Source organism: Athene cunicularia, assembly GCF_003259725.1.
Source record: "Athene cunicularia isolate RWA chromosome 4 unlocalized genomic scaffold, athCun1 chr4_part2, whole genome shotgun sequence".
NCBI lineage: Eukaryota > Metazoa > Chordata > Aves > Strigiformes > Strigidae > Athene > Athene cunicularia.
This window is the reverse complement of record NW_020799099.1, coordinates 19,953,900-19,971,784: the sequence shown is the minus strand read 5'-3', so window position 1 is coordinate 19,971,784 and position 17,885 is coordinate 19,953,900. Positions and strand designations below refer to the sequence as shown.

Sequence of the window (17,885 nt, the reverse complement as noted above, 5' to 3'; positions counted from 1 at the left end):
AGCCTAAACTAACAGTTGCACCACTGCAAGAGATATCAAAGAGACTGGCTATGATTTTAGTTTAGATAGAGAGAAGATTCTGGAATAGCAAAATGGATCCATGAATTGTCAGAATAGAGAACTTAAATAGGTGCTTCATGAGAAGAAATTGTGGTCTTTACAATCTGGGCCTGTCACATTCATCAAATAGATTTTGGAAAAGCTATATTTTAAACCTGAATTAAGTAACCAAATATTATTTAAAGAACCTGTAGTTGTTAAGAAGAAGAATAGGAAAGGCTGTAGTTTCCTACCACAGAGTTGTAAAGCAAAACCAGTTCCTCTTTCATCAATGGCATTACCTTGGTTTTAATTTTTTAAGTAAAAGAACATTCAATCTCTCAGAATCTTTCTAGCAGGTATATTTGAGTGATACATATGCAGAGTTAAGGTTTTTGTTTCATATTTCATAATTAGAAACTCAAGCCTTTGATAATGTGATAAGTGGTCCAAATGGGGGTTGCAAATAATCATGTCTAACTAATTATCTACTGTATAATCAAAAAACACAAGAGGAACAGACACCTGCATAATGCAGGCCTTTGGAACAGATGTGCCCCTATTAATAGACATGAGTTGCCTATTAAAACTCTTTGGTGACAGAGAATGTTTTCCACTTTATGAAGGATACCCTGCCTCACCTTCAGTTTCTATGTAATTACAAACAAGAAAAATACAGAAGTGGTGCAGCTTTCCTCTTTTCCCCATTATACTACAACATGAACTCTTAGTCCTCCACAGTTTTAAAGGCACCCCACCGCTTATCCAGTTGTCTTTGCTTAATTTTATGAAATATGTGTTGTCTGAAGACATGACAGAAAATATCATTCAATGGGAATATTTTGCCAGTAAAGAAATTCAGCATTCAAAATCCATTACAAACAACAGACAGATGTGTTGTGCGATGATTATGGATGTAACAAACAATGAGGTGCAGGAGGTTTTTCTTAAAGATACCAAAATAGCAGTTTCAAAACTGTATGATGATAAAAAAAGTGAGCTACTTAAAAATATACTACAGGGAACAGAGGACTCATACATTTATTCATTAGGATTATATTTTAGATATTAATAACTGGTTCCTGGTCACAACATATTTCACTGGAGATGAGCTTGAGTTTCATTCTCTGTAGGTGTGGGTATACATATAATATTATACATGTGGCGTGTCCTATAGATTTTAATGGCATTATTTGCATGGTTAAAATTAGGTGCATGCATATGCATTTGCAAAAGAGAGATTTTAATTATTAGAGATCTTGCCCATTAAATTCCCTGATATATGCAGCTAAAATTAAGTAGACCTAAAAATGAATGGTTTCCTTGATGCTAGTGGTCATGAGCTAATCTGTTTTGAAATATTTTTTAAAGAATAATTTAAAAAAATCTCAAAGATTAAAACAATTTTTGAAAAAGTGGAGGAAATTAAACACAAGAATCTGGTATCATTTATCACCTTTTTTTTTTTTTTTTTTAATTATGGTGCCCATGAACAACAAAGCTAAAATGTTACGAAAAAGCATCAGAACATCTGCCAGTCATACAGGATGCCTAATTCAGCATCCTTAGACTGTTTTCCTTTGAATATTTTCTAGAAATAGATACTTTGAGAGAGACAATACTCTAGATATCCTCAAAATTTTCTTGAGATACCCAAAACCACTAGTGTCAGAGAGCAGCTATCTGAAATTAAAATTATCCTTTTTCAAAACCTTGCAAGTGAGAGAGAAATCCTTAAAGCACATGTAGTATTGTGGCATTTGCATCTATGCTCTTTCATTTGAATTCAGTTCTACAGAATTGAAGAATTAAATGAAGGTGAAGAATTTCAGTCTTCCTTTTTTACAGCTCATTTCTGAGAGCTGTTTTGTCTCCTACAAACCAGACACTGTGTTCAGTGTCCCTGGACTGCAAATGCATGTGATTTTGGGTGCTTCCCAGCAGAGGACTGGATATGCTGCTCTCCTAGCCTCTAATTCCCATTTTTCCAGAGCATGGTTAAGGCAGAGGGACTGGAGTCCTGGGGAAGGGCCTCAACGCCTATGGTCATGCAAATATTAGTTGATTTTTTCTTTAGGGACTAAATATTTCATATTCATGGGTGGAATTAAAAATTCTGAACTGTGGCTAGTACTGAAATAATCTGTCTGAGTTTTCAGAGAGACAGAAGCAAAAGCTATGATTAATGTGCATTGTCCCATTTGTCTCAAACCAGAGCTAAAGGAGCTGAGGGGTTTTTCTCCATTCCTGCACAGGACAGGCCTGGGCTGGCTGCTGGTGAGTGGGGAGTCCAGCCTGCACCTGTATTACCACCATGATGGTTTCTCTGCTGCTGATTCCGTTTATTGGGAATACAGGAGAGGAAGGGTGGCTTCTAGTGCTGAAAGAGGAAGTCCTGATTAGAGAAATACATGGAGCTTTATGCATGACAAATGGAGAAACCTGTATTGTACTGGCCCAAGACGATGTGATTAGCGTGTCCTCCTTTATCTATGGCCTCATATGTATTACCCATCCTTTCACTGTTGTTAAACACTACGTGAAGCTTCTAACTTTCAGTAATGCAAGTCAGTTTCAAAGTGTTCTTTTTAAATAATATTTTACTTTTTCCTTGCCAAAATTCAGGATAAGCTGAATTCAGCTACAAGATACAATGATTAGTTTAGAATACATAAATGGAAAGTGTTGGCCAAGAATATATCCATCCAGGGTAACAGGAGCCTTCCTTCTGGAATGATGTGTTATGCATTTCTAAAATATATTTGACAGCATCGGGGCACTACAGTGAAGCCAAAAGGCAGCTGAGGTTTAGATGTTTTCCATGTCTAAAATATCTTTATTTTGACAAGTAAAGATTAGCTTAAAAGGTCAAACTGAATGTTATACCATGTACTGTAGTAAATGTAGAAGTATGTTAAAAATATATTCATAGAGAGTGAAGAGAGTGTGTATATTCATTCAGTGAGAACAAATATATTCAAATATATACAGGAAATCTACTCTATCCATCTAAGTCTCTCAGACCTAAAATACTCAACATTAAAAAGTCAGCAGTTGTTAATGTTTACCACACAGTGGGAATGAGATTACCTCAGCTTTTCTTTCCATTTAGGATAAAAGATATTTTATAATAAGTGTAATTTAAAAAAAAAAAAAAAGCATTAATGGAGTTAGCAGCTCTCACAAGTTTCTGTAGCTGCTTGCACTTTGGGATTTTAAAGACTGGTAGTGCAGAGTTATGTGTCTGCATGAAGCTAATGTGGTGACTGTTTCTTCTCTGCCCAAAGGTCATGCTAGGGATGACACTATGGATCAGAGACCCAATCCTCCCCTTCTTCTTACTGTTCATTCTGTTAGTAGCTCTACTGCTGACCTATACATATTTGGCATTTTTAGGGCTGAATTTGCTTTTCCACATAAGGCATCTAGTGCTTTTTGATATTCCCTAGTGTATCAATAATATCCATATGGAGCTGACAGATAAAGAAATAGGAACTGCAAGAGACCTGTGTCTTCAGAAGTGGCAACCAGAATTGAGGTGAAGTATTTTAGAGCAACACAAATGGCATTATATAAAAGTGGCAATTTTATGTGTGAGCCTAAACTGAGCCCTTAGTGACTTTTTTTTTTGTGTAGTGAGAGGTATCTAAGTCTCCACCCGATTTCTTTCCCTCCCTCCTCACCTTCTTTTGTAGACAGAAATATCCTGCTTATGCTCAAGTCAGCATAACCTGTACCACAAAAGTAGCTCTAGTCGAATATATTTGTACATGGCCTACTGGCAGCAAAGTCTTAACTCCTAGCATTCAGAAGCATGCATTTATGTATTTTCTTTTCTGTGGCCTCTTCACTCTGTTCACTGCTATTGCCCATAGGGACACATTCACTCACAAATATTTGTCATCAGTCATCTAGGATTCATCATAATTTTGTTGCACATTAGATTTGACACAACTATGATGAATGCTGAGCGTATTGCTTTCCTATTCTGTGAGTGCCACTTAAATTTGTACAGTCTGTGTTAGCCTGGTGACTCATTTCACTTTGATACCATTTTTTTAATGCTGAACAGAATGTCCTGACTTTGGTCTCTTGCCAACTGTAGCGAGCTTTGCTTTCCCGTGTCACAGAAGATCCTCTGAAAAAAATCAAATGTGTTCAGTGAAGAAGTGAGCTGATCAGAGCAACTTTCACATAGTAGTGGGACTAGGCCATTGAACACTGGAGGAGAGCATTTAGTTAATTCAGATTAGCCCTGCCTCTTCATCATTCTGGAATAATTTCTTTCATCCAAATAATTTCAGCTGTATTTTGCTTAAATCAGTATGTCAAGGAGATAGAACCTTCTTTCCTAAGTCTGCTCCTGGCCCAGCATGAGTGACTTCAGAAAGTTAATTTACTTCCCCATGATTCTGTTTTCTTATCTGTAAATGGGAGTAACCTCCACTGTAAGGCATATGAAGACTTTCAGATAAAAAAAGAGCCTTTCTGAAAACTGCGGTATGTGATATTTGATGTGCCACGTACTCTCCATGTAGTTACAAAAATGTGTTGTATGCCACCAGAGCCAGTTATTTACCTTCACAGCATGTGATAGCATACCTGAATTGATTTTGTATGTGTCAAAATTCTTTCTGATTTAGAGATGCCATGCTCCTAGGTGCCAGCAATTGCAAAATATATACACTGTGTAACCACAACTGGCCATAAAATGCACAAAACAGAAATGTGGGATCTACATTATGCCAAGGGGAGAATGATCCCATGGGTTCAGTGTTTCCCCAAGTGTAAGGGAATATACATTGATACCACTGACTGTCAAGTCACCCACACTCAAAGCCAAAAATGGGGGTGGTCTTCTCTTTAAATAATCTGCATATCAGGTAGCTAGTCTGTCAACCAAAAGAGAGTGGGAACCCATCAGCCAAAAGCAGTCCTTCTAGAGAAGAAGGGGAATACCCCACTTTCTGCAAAGATGATTGTGGTGGTTTAGGCCCTGCCGGGACTGGAGACCACGTTGCCGGTGTCCCTCCCCTACCCTCAGACGGAGTAGGGCACAAATCCCTGGGTTGAAATAAGGAAAAATTTAATACAACAGTGTAATAAATAATAATCTGAACAACAACAATAGCAATAAAAACAACAATAAACAGTAATAACAATAAACAAGACAAAAGATATACAGAGAAATACCGCAATGGACACAGCCAGCCCGCCTTGCATGCTTCCCCGGACAAAAGCCCAAAGGAAAGCTTCCCGTGCTGCTGCGGACCTGATGTCAGCATGGTATGAATAACCCACCTGGAGATCCCTTCCCCCCGCTAGGGAAACTTAACCCTATCCTAGCTGAACCAGGACAATGATTAAGATTTTATTTAGGATGATAGTCTCTTTCTCTCTCTTCCTCATCCATTACAAAGACAAGAAAGAGAAGCAGGGCCAAGTGTGGGTTCAGGATTCATTTACATCTCGTGCATTTACTACAGTCACCCGCACAGAAGGAGCCTCCATTCTGGGAAATGGAGCACTTTGTCACAACTTGGTTGCAAATCTCCCCAGTGTAATGTTGCCCATGTAATCACACAGCTGGCTTATATGAAAACATGAAAACAGTTTTAAACTTATAATTTCTGTGATGAGCTCACACCACTGTTTTGGTTATTATTAATTTATAATGACATAATGAAAAGCCTAAGGAATTTGGAGAGCAGGACTGCAAGTCTGTGTTCACATTATGAGGATTCATGACAGTGTTTTTTTCTCCTGATGACTCAAAATACTCAGGGGCTTTCTCTTTTCTGTAACAAAACATCAGAAGCATTCCACCTACAAACATACAGAAACGCTCAAGTCTGAGACTTCTGATCCCTAGTATGTGTAGACTGAAATGATATGCAGAAGGAAAACAGCATATTAACAAAAGCTTTATAAAACAGAAGAGCACATATCGAAGTTGAAAAACCAAATAACATACATGAGGCTTTTAAGATGACCTCTGAGAGACAGGAATGAGCCTATCTTTGAAACAGATTAAAAATTAGCTAGAAAAAGAAAGTTAGAAGAGGCTGACATGCCAGAGGAGATTTAATGAATTTGTTAAATGCACATTTTATATACTCTAACAGGTATGCAAGAATAAATAAATTAACCAGCCTACTGGACAAACAGACATCCAGTGCACCAAGGTTATATTATTATGAACTGTCACATTTTTACCTTCTGTCAGTGACATGAACTCAGTGTTGCATATTTTTGAAACCAAGATTAGAACTACTCTTCACATTTATTGAGCATATTTATTACTTTGTTTTTAATTCTTATAATCTAATCTATACTATTACATTCTTACAGTATGTTTTTCTAACTATGGAGTGCAGTGCAAAGTTGTTCTTGCCTCTATCTGGTATAAGGAATCAGTTATTAATTGCAAATCCTCCTCTGATTGGTATTATCTAGGTGTAAAAATGCAAGATTAAACATTGACATAGTTGATTACTCTGAAGTCATTGGTCAAAATCAAAGCAATAGAGTGAAAAGGCCACTTTCTGCTTGAGGGCACCATTGTTTGTACTGAATATATAGCTCTTAAGGTGTTCATAACATCTTACCCTTGGTGTCAAAGCAATTAAGGCAATTCTCCATGGGACTAATGCTTTTCTGTATTTTATTTTTTCAGTACAAGGTGTTAAAAACTCTACAGTGTCATCATCTGCATACACAGAAAGAGGTTTTTTTCCTGAAGCTTTAGAATTAATTTATTGTATTCATTTTTATGATATTGTTGATGTTAGCATTCTGACATGTATTTTTGGACTCGCAGGGTCATCAATGGGTACATTTTATGGTCTTTTATCTTTAAAAAAGAGAGAACAAAAGATTCAAACATGTTGATAAATTTTGTGGTTTATAGCAATAATATGCTGATTATAGTGGTAATAGCCATTATACCAAAATGGGAGGATAATGTCTACTTACATATCATCATAATGAATTAATGTGAGTTCTACTTAATTAGATATCTATATCCAGATTGTATTTCCAAATGAAAGTCATCCTATATTTTGTATGGCTTGCATTCTGTAACTGAGCATTGTATAAGTCAGTACCTGTTGCATAACAGGTATGTGATTATCACTGAAACAGGAATTTTTCAAATAATGAGTCTGATCCTTTACTCACAACTCAGACAAAATTCCAGTTGACTTGATGGGCAGATGGTTTGCAGACATTTTGTAACAATTTAATTTTCAATTATAGAAAGAGCATAGTTGACATTTCACTTCACAGGAGAAAGTTGCACAGTGAAATGATGGATGTTTTGACAGAGTCTGTAAATTTGATGAAATGGTAAGGGATGTGGTTTTCCTCATCCTTATTCTGTCCCCATTAAAATAAACTGAGAGTATAATAGAGGCAATAAAAATTAGGTCTTTGTAAATCAAAGGTAGTGCCATTGAACTCATCATGAGCTGGAGGTGGGATAGAAATTGTGTCTTAAAATTTCAGTTGAATTCTGATTTCCCTTTTGTTTGATAGAACAGGTACTGTTCTGTTTTCTTTATGAAGTCAGTGTTTCAAAGCAGTGAGCGTAGCATAGACACATATTTGACATGCGAGAAAGTGGTGCCTGCCATATGAAGGAATAATCAACTCTAGGCTCACCTAAAGGGCCAGGTTGCCAACCCCATGCACTCTCCAGCTGGGCATGCTGAGCCCTGAAGGTACGATATGAGAAAGGAGGACTTTTCTCCAACACTTAACACAGCACTGGCAGGTCGAGGCTGTGACCTCTACTAAAGTCTGGCGGCAGCAATAACCCCCGTTGCTTAAGTGACCCTGATTCAGTGGCAGAACTGACTGTTTAGATGTGGGGTAACAATAAATCCTGTGGCCCTTGAGACCTCAAATCCCATGAAGGGAGAATGGCTGCAGTAGCCATAGGCATCAGTTCAGAAAACGTCCTTCTACCTCTTTCCACACTCAAGACATAACTTTTGCTGATGGGCCCTCAGCACCAGTTCCTTAAATCCTGCCCCCATGCCATGTACTAGTGTAATCAGATCTGCTGTGGCTCACTGTATGCTTATGTGTACCTATGTCCGTGAATGCATGAGCATGCAAGAAACCATCTAAATGGAGTGTGAGTAAAGACAGAATTTAAGAACAGCATCACCAGCTACAGGGATTACTAGCTTCATTTTTAATTGTACCATTATCTACTTAGAAAACTAAGTGGGCAGGACTCTTCACTGCTGCAGCAATTCAACAGCCAGTCACTTAGTTAAGACTTGCATTCCTGATGTCCAAGGCAGAAGAAAATCCAGCCCACCTTCCAGGATGAAATATAGGATGCACATTTTTATTTCTAGAATTGAAGAATAGGGCTTCAGGAAGCCATAGACTTGAACTGCAAAAGGCTTATTGAGTAATAAAGGGCATTTTTAGTGAGTAAGTTTTAAAACCGTGAGCCAAATTCATTGTAATGTAAGGCTTATGATGCAAAAGTGTCCATCTTAGCTGTCTTACAACACTGTATGTTGGATGCAAAACAGAAAAAGGTAGGTGGCAGAGGCAGAGGTCACAGGGAAAGTCACTGTTGTTGCATCTTTGAGGAGACTCTGAAAAAGCTACATGTTCCTCCTACCAAAATCCTGAAGAAGGCAGATAACACTGTCACTCCCTTCTACCGTGCAAGAATCCCATAATAAACTAGGCTCATCAAGATGTGGCAATTGTGCTTTTTTAAATGGAAAGATTCAATCTCCTTGTATAATAAAAAGTTCATTCAGACAGTCTCTCCAGCAATATGAAATCTTCATTCTCTCTCATACACTGCTGCATTTTTGGGTCTTCTTTTTTTCTCAGAGAAATGTCTGGGTTCATTGTGAGCATTGTGTTGTGGGATATCACATTCACAGGCTTCATCCAAGAAAACCTCTTTAAATTAATGAGTGGTGAATCATATTTTCTACCTAGATACTTGAGTATTTGCAACAATCGCAGACGAACTCAGTTCTTTTATTAAAAAATGTTGTCAGCAAAATTAGTGGTGCTGCAGTTTTGCTTTGTTTTTAAATATTTCAGACTTTCAAAACCAAGAACCTTTCTGCTCTGCCTAGGGCAACATTAGCATAAGCTTGCCTCCTCAGCAAAAATGTTCCCTTTCCCTGGTCGCAAAAGTTGTGACATTTAATTGATGCTGTTTGAATATATGTACTTAGCTGGTGTAAATCAGCACCACAGCTCTGCTTTCAGTGAAGCAGCACCAGCTTACATCTGACACTAGACTTCTTTGATGAAAGGCAGCAGGTCCTCCAGGGAAGCGTTATACACAGGCATGAAGTGCTGTGGAGAAGTTATGTTGTTCTGCACTTCTTCATTTGATTTTTGAGCAAAAAAAAAAAAATCATGGATAATTAAAGTGCTTAGCATATCCACAGTTACAGTAAGTTTTTCTAGTTGGTAAAAACAGGTATGATACCTCCTACAATTCGCTTTAACTTTAAATATATATTTATATTTCTACAGCTTAAATACAAGTTTTAGCAGGGAGGTTGTAATATGCTTTCCCATGCCGAAGACCATTAATAATAGATATTTCACTATTCTTTGTCAAAAGCCAGCTAAAAAGTAGGTACTTTTCTCCCATTCTCCTGCGTTTTTCCTCTTTCTCACCTTGCATTGCCCAGACCCTTTTCTGTCATCCAAGGAGTGATTACATATATGTTTTTGTTATCCACAAGTCACTTTACACACGTAGCTATAAATTCAAAATCCCTGGGTCACCCACCTATTTCTGCAAGCCATGTATTCAAGACATTGTTTTATTGCTGCAGCTTTTAGTCAGATAGCAGGATCCAATTAGGTTTTCCTTCATATTTATTTTTCTTGTGCAACATCTTTAGAGCTAACTGGAGAGGGGAGAGGATAAATGGCATAAGAATGGGCAACATCAGAGGACGTCCTACGTCCAAGGTACTTTCCTGGATGATTTGTACTGCCTGAGAAGAGTAAAAATCTCATTAAAAGAGGAAAGGAGCTAGGTAGGTTTCTTTTGACATTATATTTCTATCTAAGGCAAAAAACTATGTCATTTCTAAGGTTGTCCAGTTACATGGCCTTGTGTCACATCACTCTAGTGAGCACCTAACAAATCTTATGTTGTTACCATTCATATAACTTCCATGTAGATTTTGCTTGATTTAGTGCATATAGTCTGAATACCAACTAAATCACAGGCTTATATACAGATCCAAAAGGCAAGTGGACTGTCTTCAGGTTACTGAAAGACTGAATATTCCAAATTTTTACATTTGAAGCAGTATAAGCAGATGTCCCATATCAAGAATAGTGCCTAATGCACTATAATTTTGCATTACAGATGATGCCGGCAATTCTATAGAAACAGTAAAACTTTGCAACACATTGCTCTGCTTGTGTTTATGTTTTGGTGTGACAGCTCCTTGTGCAATTCATCACCTTTGTAGCAAAAATGAAATCTATGTATGTGTAACTTCCATGAAATATGATCTTAGTAATGTGATCTATGAGCTTTAAGATGCTGCTAGACTGAAGATATCTTACCTCCAAAATATGACATTATTGGATTGTTTCTAAATCTGGCAACATTCCACGTATTGCTTGAAATTTCTGGATTTATATTCCCAGTGTTTCTGAATTTCTTAACAGCTACAGTTCTAGTGAGAATGTACTAAAATATAATTTGTCTGTAAATCTCCCCTGTCATATGCAAACATTGTAAGATCTTCAAGGGAATTGCTTTTTATTTAAATACAAAAAGATACACTTTGCCTAGATTGTCAGTGTAAAGCCCTGTGTGCAAAATACAAAGTAGAGAAAGCATGCCCCAGAATAACTGAAATGACTTTGTCTATCAGCAGTGTAAAAATCATAGTGCAAGTATTAATAACAGAAGGCACAGGGCCAGGGTCTGCCATCAGTGGTTCCATTGACATCAGGGATGCAGGTAGGTGGAGCCAGATAATTGTCACCATAAGTGAGGATCTAGAAAAATCTGCATAGTGATGAGTAAGCACTCATTACTGAGCACTTTGTGTGAAGTTGCAAATAAGAATTTTGAATGGTAAATGGCAGATTAGCAGAAGGGAAGACAACTGCTTTCCCCTACCTGGTATCTAGCTCCTGTGAAGAGCAGTTTCTTTTGTGTTCTCTGCAGACTTCTGAAGGAGGCTAAGTTGTGCCCCTGTATTTTACTAGCATTCAGTTTTGGTAACACAGCTGTGTTGGCTGCAGGAAAATTCTTGGTTTTTAAGTGTGACTGATTGGATATCTTTGTGAAACTGAATTTGAATCTGTTTTCTGGAACACATTTGGGAAGGAAAAATGCTATCTGATATATTCCTGTTAAGAACTTGCTATTCTCTGTATTAACATGTGCTGACTCAGATTTATGGGTTCAGGCAAGCATCCTCTGTGTCTATATTTGTATACATGTGCACTTGTTTAAGCATGAGAGAATGAGAAATATTGAGAACAGTTCTTAAGGAGAAGTCACATGGAGTAACTGAACTGCTGCTGGGTCTCCTAGGAGTCTATTTGGAAATGTTATTCCATTTACAACTCAGGGTAAAACCACTGGTAAAAGCTATTCAGAAGATGTTTTGTAAAGTTGGGGAAACAGTCACTGCTAGGGACACACAGCCTGGACTTCAGGTACTTGCATAAGCTCTGCCAAAGGAGTATGATCTGATAATAATGACTTGAGAGAGAGGAGAACCTGCTTAGTATTTAGGTATGACAGTGCTTTGGGGTAAGCATACAAGTGCCTGTCCTTCAAAACTCCTGGCATTCAGGTCTTGCAGAGGTTTTTCCTTCAGCATATCTCTGGTAACGTGCAGAAAACCAAACCTACAAGTCATGACACTGAGAGAACAGGTTGTCTTTTCTTTGGCTTTCTCTGCACATAGCTCTCCTCCAGGAAAGACTGTTCCCTATTAAATGGTTTTGTCATTCACTTCTGACCAACTCTGCTTTGTTGACTAGGCTTGAGCAGGAAATGTTCCAGCAAAACAAGCTCTAGCTTGTAATGAGGAAAACCAGCCATACAGCTCTGCCTTCTTTCAGTCACTTTTCATGGCTCTCCTGTCTGGGCTTTCACACCAGACCAGACTGGTCACACCTCCCCTCTTGCGCTGAGGTCTCAGAAGCAGGGGAGTGTGTTTTCATCAGTGACATTTCTGTCTGTTTGACAGATTGCCTCTGTCTGCTGGAATACTGTCCTGGGTTGAAGTGCTAAGGCTTGGACAACAAGCACAAGCCAGAGTTGACCTATAGATGAATCCTGTATATTTTATAACTGATAACCTTTGTGCTAGTAGGTATTGCACTAAATTATAACAACCCACCTATGCTGATGTAAAAAGTGCTAAAGTATTGAAATACTGCAGCCTGAACAACAGGCCCCAAGCTGAATCTGCTAACATAGTGTGTAGTCATTAATAAAGTATGTAAACTCGCTAGTGAGAGACACAGCTTAGCCAAAATATAATCAGTAGTGAGGAGAGAATGTATCCAACTTATCTTTCTCAGCCTTCTTCAAGGCTGAGAACCCAGGTATTTGGCCTTGTTAAAAACTCCCTTTCCTGCCCCCCCCCGCCCCGAGCCCTGACCAGGCTTTGAGTGGAATCCAACAGGAGAATGAAACCAGAAATTTTCTGCTCAAAACAAAGGTGCCAGCTATTCTGGCCTGTCGATCTCTGGTATATAAGGCTGGGCACGTTTGCAGCGACTTTGGCAGCCTCACCTACGGGTGGACGCACCGCGTAGGATTTCCCCCTTGCCGGGACAGGCTCTGCAAACCCTCACTGTGACCGGGGCTCCCCACCATCTGTGGATCTGGATGATGGTAACATATGCAAGTGGTGATGTATTTTTTCTTAATCTTCATTCTCTCTCTCGTGTAGTAATGATTAGTGCATTACCCTGTTTTGTCCTGTTTGCTGCTTTAAGTGCACTATTCTGCTTTTTCTTACTGCATGTTTTCTGTATTACACTGTTACATTGGTTATCACCAGTAAAATACACCTGCTCTTTTCACTCTGGTGTCTGAGTTTAATTGGTATCCTTAATCAGCAAAACACAGGTAGAATCACCTCCATGGCTTGGTGATGGAGTAATGCTTGTCAGTGACAGCTCCCACATTTCCAAAAGGGGGGCTCGCTGCCTTGCCACTCCGTGTCTCAGAGCTGATGACTTTGGGAGTCATTGCACAATTCAGGTATTCCACTAGTTTTCACTTGATACTAAAGGGGTTGGGTTTTGCCTGAGGGGGCATGACAGATATGATAGTGGTAGCGAAGCCTTCTAAGAAATATGTACACAGCATTTAAATTTAGTTGTTGCAATCATATTGGTTCACTTCGTACTTACCTTTTTTTATTCTCTGCAATCATAGTTTAAGGAGGGCTTTACTGAAATCCAAATAGGTCGAACAACAAAGGGATAGGCATGACAGATCTCACAACACAAATAATAAAAGCTAAGCTATGGCCAGTGGCATGCTATTTGAAAAAGTAAGTGGCCTCCAGACATTCCTGCTGAGGTCACAGGCCAGCACAGGGAGAAGAAACTGAGGGCTTGCTGGGCAGTACCGTGCTGTCTGTCCCTCCAGATGTCAGAGAAAGCAGCAAACTGAAAGGTGGTGTGGTGTGGCATCACCCAGCTGGGCTCAGTGGGACTGGACTGCTTTGTACAACTGTGCTTGTGATGCCTGGTTCCAAATATGTGCTTGCTGCTGAGAGCACTCTTCCACAAATCATAAATAATGGCTACATAGCTGTTTACAAATTTCTGCACATTCTCTTAACCATCTATCGAAACTACTTAACCTTGACATGTGAAGCTAATGGGGAGTATACCTTGTTACTCCTTCATTTTAAAGAGTCGATTTTGATGGCTAATTGAGGCTTATAATAAAGTACAACATCCCCAGATCTTAAAAAGACAAACAAAAACCCTTCATGTAGTAGGAAAGTCAGTATTTTAAAATCTTCAGACTGTGAATATTTTTGCAAAGTGACCTAAAGAGGAACCTCTATTTTTGTGAGGACCAAGGCTTATAAAAGCTATCCTTTTTAACACAGAAACATACTTTTTCATCTGATTTATGATCCAGCCACTTGCACTATACTAATTTATTAAAATAACTTTTAAAAGCTGGCTATGGAACAATTTGAAAATACCTTATAATGATCAAAATATCAAGGGACTTCTACAGTAGTAAAAAAACAGAGAGCGCAATTGTGAGATGGAGGAAGAGTATCTAAAAATGTCTAGAAACAAAGTAATAGAATATTAGTGTGTGTGTGTTTGCATCATATTAATGAGGCATAAAAACTGGGATATTGGAGAGAGGAAGGCAGGAAGATTGGAAACTAAATTTCCCCAATAAATTAAATTGGGAGGGTGGACTTTTTTTTCCATTGTAAAACTTGAAGTCATACTGTAAGCATGCAGAAAAATAGGAGGAATTGGAGCCAGGATGTTAATAAAAAAAAAAAAAAAAAAAAAAAAAAAGAAAGAGCAAGCAAGAGAGAGGAGAAATATAATAATGTTTTGAATTTGAATAACATGTTAGCTAACAGCAATGGAAAGAAACATCAATTCAGAGGGAAGGAAAGTGGCCAAAATTGCATTATGGAATATGAATCATAGAGTAGCTAGAGAGCAAAATATGTAAGAAAGCAGCAGCAACAACAAAAGACTAGACACCTTACAAAGTTTTGCTATTGAACAATTATCTATTCCTACAATTCTTCTACCAACAAAATATAATTCAGCTCTTCCAGAACAGAATAATAACTATGTAGAAACTATGACATTTAAGAAGGAAATGATTCTTAAATATGACATTGACTTTATCATCAGCCTTGACTGCATACACTGATGCTAACTTGTACTGTGCATCCCTTTCCTAGATCATCTATCATGGCAAGGAAAGGTGTCAGTTTAGTATGAGACTGCCTTTAATAAATACATATTCTATTTAAACCTTTTTTAGTTTTTCCCTCAGAAGTTGTTCTCCAGCTTTGCAAAATTGAAGAAAAAAAGAAGCTACCTCTGGCCAACAGTTACCTGGTTATTTTCTTTCTTTTCTTAAATTTCTCTTCTTATCTAAGCAATGTAGTACTATCCCTGTTTTGGCGGGGCTTCCCTGTTCAGAGCCACCCTGAATTGTCTCCACTAGCCCATGTCACTGCCATTTTAGAGAACTGAGGTGAGATGTTTAAATCTAGGTTTTTGTTTTTGGTTTTTGGTTTTTGTTTTTTTTTTTCCATTCATACCTGCATTATCTTTAAGTTCTACCCTATTTCTCAATACATAAAATACCACTTTTCCTCCTTAACTTTTAGCATGTGTTTGAAGGATATTTTGGGGGTACTTTTAATCTACTTGATTGCTCTAGTTCAGCTTGCTTTTTTCATAATTCTCACTAAAACCTTCAGCATTTTGTCCCTAAAGACATAGCTTGTTTTTGTCAATCAGTTGTTTTTTTCCATTCTCATATGTAGATTCTCTGCCAGCTCTGGGATCTTATTTGATGTAATTATTCATCCAGTTATGTGTGGAGCCTTTCCCCGCAAGTTCTTTTCCTTCTTTTACCAACAGATTCTAGGCAGTTTTATACTTTTCACACGGTTCATTTTCATGGTAAAATCACAAAATAGTTCTCCCAGACCAACAGACATAGAAGAATTAAGGTTTAATATTATCAAATTATTTTCTTTTTCCAAGACCATTGGCAAAAGGAATTGAAATTTTTTTGCTGGAACTTTCAAAATGTAAATCAGACTGAAGTCAATAAATACAGTTTTTTATTATTTTTTTATCCAAGCCCTGGGACTTACCCTTTTATTCCAGGCTTTTTATTCACAAGTTTCTTAACCTGAATAAATATTATAAATCATATAGCTAGCTGATAAACATTTAAACCCGAAAATGACTCTCAAAGACCATCTGCCAGTGGTTACAACAGAGACTCAGGCAAACTTCTTTTAAAGGAGTCACAGGAAGCCAGGTGGTTACTAAAGGCATCTGCCCTGGTGAGTGTCCCTGTGCCAAGGCAGAGTTTCAGAGCTATACATCTAGCACTGTCTGTCCATAGCAGTGAATTATGTAGGTCTAGATAAAGTTCTTAAGTGCTGGACCTGGATTATCTGGACACTTATGTTGTCAGAGCCATCTCCAGCATGAGTTTGGACTATCCTCAACAGTCAGTTTGCATGAACCCACACTGTGATGTTAGTAATATGATAATAATATATTAATAATGGTGTTAATAATATAAATGTAATTGTTGTCCAAACTGAGTGTCTTTCTCAGGTCTCCCCTGGACCCCTTGTAACCTTAAGACAATTTTGTAAAATAGTTTTTATATTTAGAGTATCTAAAATGGTTCAAGTTTTGTCCCGTGTTCCATCAGAGTGATGCCTTTCTGTTATTGCACCAGGTGCAGAACTGCATCTGCATTTGCCTCAAAGATAACTAACCAGTCAGTTCATTTCAAAAGAGAGCTGGGAAGAAAACTAACATAGATGTAGCATGGCCTGTCAGGGGACTGAGGAGCAAACTGGGGAACGAAATTACCTGGCTGAGCAGCTGTAGCCACAGAGGTTTCAGGTCTGGTGCCGTCTCTTGCGTGCATGGTGATGTTGACATTTGCTAGCATAAGAACCTTAATTAATAGGGGAAAAAAACCCTGTCTTAGGAAAAGGAGTGTTTAATTGACCAGAAACCAGGGCAAACAGTTCTTCTGCTTGTGCTTTCCCTTTGGTTTGTTTAGGAAGTTCCAGACTGTTAAGTAAATGCAGCAGCTGCGAGTGTGAAAATGCTGTAGGAGCAGGGCAGAGCTTAGCTCTGCTGTGCTGTGCTAGTGCCCTAATGTGCTTGGTTCAGGTGGTGACTGGGAGCAATGTTCATCAGCGCACTTGCAGTAGCCTCAACAATATGATGATAATTTTTTTGTGCTAAAAGAACCTGGGAACTCTCTGAAACTACAGCTGCATGCATAATGCCTATGCAAACAATCCAGGTGCTTGCACAAGTGTCTAGTATTAGGTGCATGAACAATCTTGTTGACTTGAAGGACGCTTCTTATGCATTTACAATGAGGCATGTTCTTGTGCCTGTGGCTGAAGGGAGCCAGAAGCCTACTTCTGCAGTCACACCATGTTACTTCTGTCTTTGATGCCTACTGTGATTTCCAGAGGAAGAGTTTGCAAACACTGGCTGCAAACCAAGATCAAGTATGTTTATGCGGAGTATCATTACCTCACTCTGTTGGCATTTCCTTTCACTTCAGTGAGGCCATTTGCAAAGCAGTGCTCCTTGAGGTGAGTAAAAATACCAGAGTCTGGGTAGTGATGTCTGTGTGACAGTACAAATCTCAGTCTGAGCCGTTTGGTTCTGGCAGTGCTAAAACAGATCTAGCATCAATCTCCCTGTCAGTAAGTGCAGTGCATGATAACACTCATATTACAAGCCACGCAATATTACTTTTCAGCTTCACACCATTACTAGTAATTAAGGGATAATAGTAACTGCTTCCTGGTTTATGGGACAGTAATCTTGTTCCCAAAGGGATAAACCACAAGACCAAAAAGAACCGAATTATTGACAGGAAAAACAAGGAGGATATTTTTCTTCGAGCTATATGAAGAAATACTCATCTCAGATGTTTCTGAGAACTACTCCTTCAGTTTTAAGATAACAAACCACCTATTAAGAAGAAAAATGTCCTTCTTGCTGTTGATTTGCTTTCATCCTGCCGTGCTTTCAGGGATGAATTAATAAATTGTTACCAGGGA

The 17,885-nt window shown here is 38.4% G+C and overlaps 1 pseudogene; it reads right to left on the bottom strand.

The window, feature by feature from the left end:
- The window catches only part of LOC113479685, a 168,862-nt pseudogene that overhangs the window by 143,573 nt on the left and 7,404 nt on the right, over positions 1-17,885 (bottom strand).